Here is an 8,181-nt window from a genome sequence, read left to right as displayed (position 1 = left end):
ATATCTGAGGATGTGGTGCCACTGTCCATGGTTCGTCGTCCTGTGATTTCCGCCCTTCCGGAGGTTGTCACAGCTGCTCATGAAGGTCATGATTGGTATCGTATTCTTACCATGGAGCCTTCACCCATGAGTTCCTTGCCGGAAGAAGCTTTAGTGTGGGCGGGCATGAGTCGTTTGTGGCCGACAGAGTTCATGGAACCTATTTTTGCGGATCTTAATGAGCGTAAGTTGTCTTTTATTGCCTTTTCATTTTTGTGAATACTTTTATGATCAAGTTTCTATCTTTTCAGGTCGGAGTTCCATGTTTAACGTTCTTTTTGGGAACTAGAGTTATGTCCGCAAGAGTATCCGCGAGGCGGGGGACTGACCTATACTTGAGAAAACTAAGTCTCAATTTTTGTTTCCGAAGAAGGTTCGAGCTGAACCTGTGACTTCGAATGCCACCTTTGAAATAGGTGCGTATGTTCTAAACCCTTTTCCCCTTACTGCCATTACTTCTGACGGAACGTTTGCCATCCTATCATCAAGTGATGATGATGGGGATGTTTCTCAGTCTTCCGCTTCGGAAGAAGAAAGAGACTCTGATGAGGGTGCTTATGAATTTTCCCCCGTCTCGTATTTATTAGCAGAATTGGAGAAAAAGAGAGTTTTCTTAGCTTCTCAGACAGGTCGAACATGTATGAAGGCTGCGGATGCTGAGGCGGGACCATCAAAGAAAAAACAAAAAAATTCACCGCAGTACAGCCTTGCTGACCGCATTGACATTGTTGAAGGTACGTGTCATCTTTTAGATACTGTATTCTTTTTTATGAGTATTTTTGTCTAAGTATAACTTTGTTGTGTAGATCCGTTGATCTTTAGTGAGGATATATCGGAGAAGCTATCTACACCGACTCCTCAAACTAAAAAGCCACCATCCCCTTCTCCTCAGGAAGATGCTGAGATTAAGTTGTCTACTCCGCCGAGTGACCTCAATGTAGGGGGTCCGTTGACCTTTCCTTCAACTGAAACTATCGTGGAAGATAGGGTGCCAACCCCGCCAGCCGATACTTCAATGGGGGAAGCTTATATCCATTCTGAAACTGATACTCGTTTTGACTATCTTTTTCAGGCTGGGGGTGGTGCTGGTGATCAGCAGGACAATCCTGCTATAAATGAAGAAAATGTTAGGGATGTGAAGTTTCCTCCTCCACAACAGCCTTTTTCCCCCCAGCTCGCCTTAAACCTTCAGGTTCCCGTTATTACGGGGATACAGGCTTAGGTGACAAACATGAGCTGTTTGTCCCTCCATGGGGCATTACTAATGGTTCTCGGTTTTCCCAACCGAGAACTTGTATGGATTTTGTTGAACACTGCACGCTCCCCGCTGAGATGGCATACCAGTGTGACCTTTCCCGCCATGATCTTCATACGAATGTAGCTTATCATCTGGCTAGCGCCTTGGCCGGCAGTCAAGAGATTTTAATTGAATGGCGTACGTTAGGTGGGAAGGTCGGTGAAGCTCGTCGAGCCGCTGAGGCTGCGAAGAAAGAAACTGAGGAATACCGCATTGCTGCTCAAACTGCCAAATGGAAACAAGCTGATGCAGAAAATGCCCTCAAGAGTGAGCAAGATCGTAATGCTGATGCGGCACGCCGGTGGAAAGAAGCATGTGAAAGGAAAAATGCCATTCTTGAGGCTGCCCGAGCCAAGACTCAAAAGGAAAAAGATGACTTGGCCCGCTCTCAAGAAGCCAATTCTACTTTGGAAAATCAAGTGGCCCTTCAAGGTGCACGGATCCATGATCTTGAGGCGGAGCTAAAGTTGCGGAAGGAGCGAGTCGAACTTAAAGACCAAAGGGCTGCTGAAATTCAGACTGCTTATGACTCTCTCCTTCAAGCTCATGAGGAAGCGACTGCAGAATCAAAGGAATTCCGAGCGCGGGCAGAACGTTTGGAACAAGACCGTCAATGGTTCCTTACTCGGGGAGTTAACGCTGTAAGTAATACTTTATCCTTTGTTGTTTTACTCACGCTTTTGATATTGGGAACTTATGTTCTTATCCTAATAGGTCGTCCGCCATATCAAAGGAAGTAAAGAGATGACTGACAGTTTTGCCAATGTGATGGCTGCTTCCTCACACTTGGGCGCGTTACGGGTTTTCATGAAGGGATGAACTATGCTCGAAGTAACCGCACATTCAAAGATCATCTCTATGGCGTAGACGTTAAACAAGATCGTGTTAACCGGGTTAAGGAGCATGACGCTTTAGTCTTCCCTCTACAGGATATACTTCCGGAATTCGTTTCCGCATATGATGGCGTACAACTTTTGAAGAACTATCTTGGGGAAGAATATGAAGATGATTCTTCGGAAGATACGTCTTTGAAGGCTCCGGAAGACCCATCCTCCTCAAATCCTTAGGATTGGTTTAACAGTACTATAACTTGTAAATTTTTTCTTTTTCTTCTTGTAATTTTTTTGGATAATTAATGAGGAATATTTCTTTTGCCCTTTTGTGATCCTTTTGCTATTTTTTTTAATATCTTTTGAGAAGAATTTTCTGGGATCTTCGACTTTTTGAAATGTTTGAAAGTTTGGATAACTATGGTGACGTGGCGGAGAGGGAAGCTTATTGAGGACAACTGATAAGACGTACGTGACGCTTTTGACAGCCTGTTTGTCATTATCTTGAATTTCCCGCCTGATGTGTCAGCCATCTGGTGGTCCGCAGTTTCTCTCTCCTATGTTACTTTATGGATCGCATTAATTGCAATGGGTATAAATACAACCCTTGTGGTTTCCATTTAACCTTTATCACTTCCAGATTTCCTTCAAACATTCAAGACTTAACACCATTCTCTGAGATTTCTTCCTCTTTCTAAGATTTCTTTATCTTTCTATTATTTAAATGGCTAAGGATAAGAAGAGTACCCCTGCCATTACCGATGTCGTTGTCGGTCTTAAAGAAGAGGATTATAATGACATTGTTAACGTGTACGGGTTGACGACAGAGTGGGAGCCAGAACGTCCTGCTAGCGGTTCTATCGCCACTAGTCCTCCTCCGAACAAAATGGCTGTATATGTGGACCATTTTACAACAGGGAACTTCCGGATTCCGGTAACAAAGTTCTTTCAATTAGTTTTGACAGCCTATGGGATTCACCTTTCTCAGATCCATCCCTTCGGGATGTTGAGGGTTCGACACTTCGAATTCTGCTGCCAAACTCACAATCTTGAACCCACCGTTGACATGTTTGTCTTTTTTTATAAAATGACCTTCCGCGATGGATGGTACAGTTTTGCATCTATTGAGAAAAAGAAGACTGTTGGTACGGAGTGGATCTGTAGTCTTCATGATTGGAAACCAAAATTCTTCTGGATCCGAGAGGATGTTATTCCGTTTAAGATGATAAAACGCAAGGCGGAGTCTCCTATGCCTGTGGTTCCTGCCTCCGCTCATGAGGATCTTCCATGGTTTAAGACTTTGACCTTGAGCCCAACTCCCATGCGTCCCATCCATGAGGGAGCGATGTTGAGTGCGAAGATGAGCCGTTTATGGCCGTTCCCTGAGTTGGAACCATATTATGAGAAGACCGATAAGAGTGAGTTTGTTTATGGCCTCCGTCTTTTTCTTAATACGAATAATTTCTGACTTTATTTATTTGTATAGGTGAAGGTTCCTCCTTCAGCACTCTGTTGGACAAGGAAGGGGGCATGATGGTGCGACGCCCGATTGATCCAAAAGATGGTCCCTTTAACAACTTTTTGTTCCCTACCGCCCTACGTCCGGAGCCATTGGTCTCCGAACCAATGTATGATCAAGGTGAGAAGTATGTTGAAGAAGCCATACTTAAAGGTGAGGGCATTCTACAACCTCGACCTATAACTGCCATGACTTCTAGCGGAGTGGTCGTACTCTTTTCGTCTAGCGAGGAGTCGTCACTTTGTGAAGAGGTTAGTTCAACTGATGTTAATAAAGCTATGGGCTCAACTGCAGGTCTTACCCGCCAACGAGCCGCAACTGATCAGGCGGCGGGCCAAGATGACGTTGACGCCACTGCGAAAGCTGAGGGTCTGGGACCTGATGACGTTATTGCTGAAGGCAAACGTCCGGTCGTTGACGCGGGCGCCTCCAAGGTGGCGGGCAAGCGCAAGGTTAACCCGGTGAAGGTTGTCTCCAAGAAGAAAAAATCTAAAAAGACAAATCCTTCCGCTTTGGAAGCCCGGTTAGAACGACTTGATACGGAAGACCCTTTGCTAGGTATGCAAAGTTTATCTTACTTTTTTTATCTGTTTTGAATTGGAATATTCCTAACTCACTGTTAATGCTTTTCAGTGAACTTGGATAACCTTTCTTAGGGTATTTCCGGTTTGAAGGATTCACCTGTTCGTCCACCACCACCACCACCTCCTAACACCGCTACGGATCTGGTTATTGTGGCAGACGACTCCCCATTAAAGAAGAAGGAGGCCAACACAACTGTTCATGCTAAGGCGTCGCCTTCTTGTAATGTTTACCACTTCAGGGATCAAGGGGGCATAAGCACGTTCTCTTATGCTTCCCAAATCTCTCCTACTCCTGAGGAGGAAGACCCCACCGCTCATCAACCTAATTCGTCCTTACGTCGGGATTTGACATTCCGTGACGTGGACGTATGTTTTGAATTCCTGGGGGAGTGTCTTCCGCATGGTGAAAAGGAGAGACGTCGCCTCAGTATCCGCCAAGAATTACTGAACTCTCATTCTTATTACTTGGCGAATACTATTTCCACTATTCATGAAATAACCAGGGACTGGTTGGCGATGAATGAGCAATGGGACGAACTGGCGGCCTCTGCTTCCGATGCTAAAGTAGAAGCTCTTAAAGCTATAAATGAAGCTAGGGAGGCCAGCCAGGCCCTGGAGGCGGAGAAGGCTGCTCGGTCCGCTGCTGATGAAGCCAAGGCTGTTCTCCAGAAACAATTGGACGAACAAGCTAGATTAGCGGAGGCCCTTCAAGCTGAATCCGCGTCCAAGGATAAGCGCTTGACTGATCTTAACGTCAGAAACCGCGACCAAGCCTTGGAATGCGCTAAACACAAAATGGAGCTTGTCCGGGCCAGGGCGGACCAAAAATGGCTGTTGGCGGAGGCTATTCCCATGGTATGTACCTTTTACTTGTCATAAATAATCTAAATGTTTTTAGAGTTACTTATATACGGTTGTTTTAACAGGTCATCGCCGATGTTCGGGCTAGCGATGAGCTTGGGAACTGCGTTGCTATCCTCCTGAAAGCTTCTAAACAAGCTGGCCGTCAACTGGGTTTCCAAGAGGGCTACCCGTTTGGCTCAACTTCTAGGCTTCCTAAGGGGTATGTGTTGGCCGGCCAAGATACTGCTGCCATTCTGAAACAGAAATCAAAGGACTTTGATTCTTTGAAATTTTCTTTGACGGAGCAGATATCCGAGCTTGCTGATAAGGAGGATAGCGTTCAGCAGTTAAAGATTCTTCTTGAGCTTGATGGAGAAGATGAAGAAGAAGATGCGTGAGGCAATGATGCGGAACATGAAGATGCCGCGCCCTAAATTCTTCTGTCCTTGTAACTGATCTTTTTTGCTTGTTGTAATTCCATTTGTGTAAATAAAGAAAGTTTAATTTTGCACCCGGTACACTTTGTTTATTTGTCATAATATAAGTGTTTGTAGGGTCTTCTTTGTATGCCAATAAAGGATTACATGACAATATAAGTCTCGAATAACTGAAATGAAAATTTTCATAACTAAGGCATAAGCCGACTTACAAGAAACGAAATTACAAAGGTTCTAAACATCTAGTTAGGCGCGCAGGCCAAAAGATAAATCTACTAAATGTAGCATTTCCTCAGTTGGGCCCCATTCCAAGTTCTGGTGATCTCCGTCCCGTCCAACCTTTCTAGTTTGTATGCACCTTTAGATAGAACTTTCTGGATTCTATAAGGTCCTTCTCAGGTAGGGGCCAACTTGCCCGGGGGTTCTTGTCCTGAGGCTTCGTTGCTACGGAAGACGAAGTCTCCCGCGTCGAATTCACATATTTGAATCCGCGAGTTGTAATATTTTTTGCAACTGGCGTTTATAATTATGCTCGCGAATTGATGCTAGTTCCCTCTGGTTAAGGTTTATCCGGAGTTCATGCTCGTTATCCTCGATCATGAGGACTCTGGCGGATGGGATCCCGATTTCGGCTGGGATCATGGCCTCCGTGCCATAGGTTAAACTAAAGGGGGTATCAGAATTACTGGAATTCTTTTGGGTGCGGAAAGCCCATAACACATGGGGCAATTCATCGATCCAACCCGTCCTTTTAGTTCTTAATCAGGCCTTAATTTCTTCTTTTATGGTCCGATTGGTTCTTTCAACTTGACCATTCGCTTGCGGGTGGGATCCTGAGGTGAAGATTTGAGAAATGTGTAATTCTTTTAACCAATCTTGTAGCCCACTGTCCGCGAACTGAGTTCCGTTATCACTAACGAGTTCCAAAGGAAGACCAAACCGGCATATTATGAACTCCCATAAGAATTTCTTAACGCTTGCTGCCGTTATGGAGGCGATCGGTTTAGCTTATACCCACTTCGTGAAGTAGTCTATTGTTACTATCAAGAATTTGACTCGTCTAGGGGCTTCGGGGAAGGGTCCCATTATGTCAATCGCCCATTTCTGGAACGGCCAAGCCGAAGTGACTGGAACTAACTCATTCTTTGGTCGTAGAGTGTTAGGTGCATGACGCTGACATGAATCACATTTTTGCACAACATCCAAATGCATTCCTGGCCAATAGTATTCGGCATTCATTAATTTGGCTACGACCATGCGCGGGCCAGCGTGAAGACCACATATGCCTTCGTGAACCTCTCTGATTAAATAGTTCGCGTCCCTAGCATCCACACATCGAAGTAGTGGTCCGAGGAAGGAACGTCGGTATAAAGTACCGTCATGCATTTGATAGTTCAAGGCTTTGTGTTTTATTTTCCGGGCCACAGTTTTACCCTCCGGAAGTGTTCCTGATGACAAGTATGCCATGATGGGTGTCATCCAGGATTCTACTCCCGTTTGAATCACTAAAACTTGATGTTGCGGAACAGACGGGCGATTTAATATTTCGATGCGGATGTCCTTGGCAAAGTGTTTGAAATTTGTTGAAACCAACTTGCTGGGAGCATCTTATGCCCTGGGCGACACACGTGCTACAATGGCCGGGACAAAGGGTCGCAATCGAGATCACATTTCACTAGGCAATCCAGTTGCCACTTCACTAGCAGCCGCGAAGGGCTCCCCGACCGAGCAAAATGGAGAAAATTCGCGGGAAAGGAGCCTTATACCTTTCATTACAAAACCAATAAACCAGAAAAAGATGGATTATTTTGTGAAAGAATTTTTGGGCCTATCAAAAGTGGAATTTGTGCTTGTGGAAATTATCGAGTAATCGGAGATGAAAAGGAAGACCCGCAATTATCTCATTTGCAAACATATCTGGGCGGGATTAAATATATGACAGGGTTACCCGATATTTGTTCTCACTTCTCTTTATATGAATGACTTTACAGGAAGAGAACTGGAGCATCAAATCTTTTGCCTGTGACACATATGAAGCCATGATATCATTTTTTGCTTCATACGTGCCATTGATCTGTCCCGCAATCAACATGGAATCTACCGAGCTTCCAAATGTTTAACCCCAAGCTTTTTGGCTATCCGTAGGCCTGCCAAGAAAGCTTCTTATTCTGCCTCGTTATTGGTACTTTTGAAATCCAACTATATGGCATATGTAAACTCATGGCCTTCAGGATTGACTAGCCTGAGGCCTGCGCCACATCCCTCACTGCTTGAAGCTCCGTCCGTGAATAAAGACCAAATCTGTCCTGATTCCGGAGGTACTTGGGGTTGTTGCTCGATTAAACATTCTTTTTCTTTGTGATGCGGGACTTCTGCGATGAAGTCCGCCAATACCTGCCCTTTGATTGCTGGCCTAGGTCTATATTCTATTGCGTGTTCACCTAGCTCGATGGCCCATTTGGCCAAGCGTCCAGACAATTCTGGTTTACTGAGGACATTTTTGAGCTTGTATCCGGTTAAAACATTGATGGGGTGCCCTTGAAAGTACCTCCGGAGGCGACGTGCAGCATAGACCAGTGCCAAAACAATTTTTTCAAGCATGGAGTCTCTTGTTTCCGGGTCCGATAATGTT

The sequence above is a fragment of the Bidens hawaiensis genome, unplaced genomic scaffold (genome assembly GCF_021521415.1).
Source record: "Bidens hawaiensis isolate Kalapana, Puna unplaced genomic scaffold, B.hawaiensis_p1.1 tig00008877_1, whole genome shotgun sequence".
NCBI lineage: Eukaryota > Viridiplantae > Streptophyta > Magnoliopsida > Asterales > Asteraceae > Bidens > Bidens hawaiensis.
The sequence above is the reverse complement of the archived record's forward strand: the minus strand, read 5'-3'. Positions refer to the sequence as shown.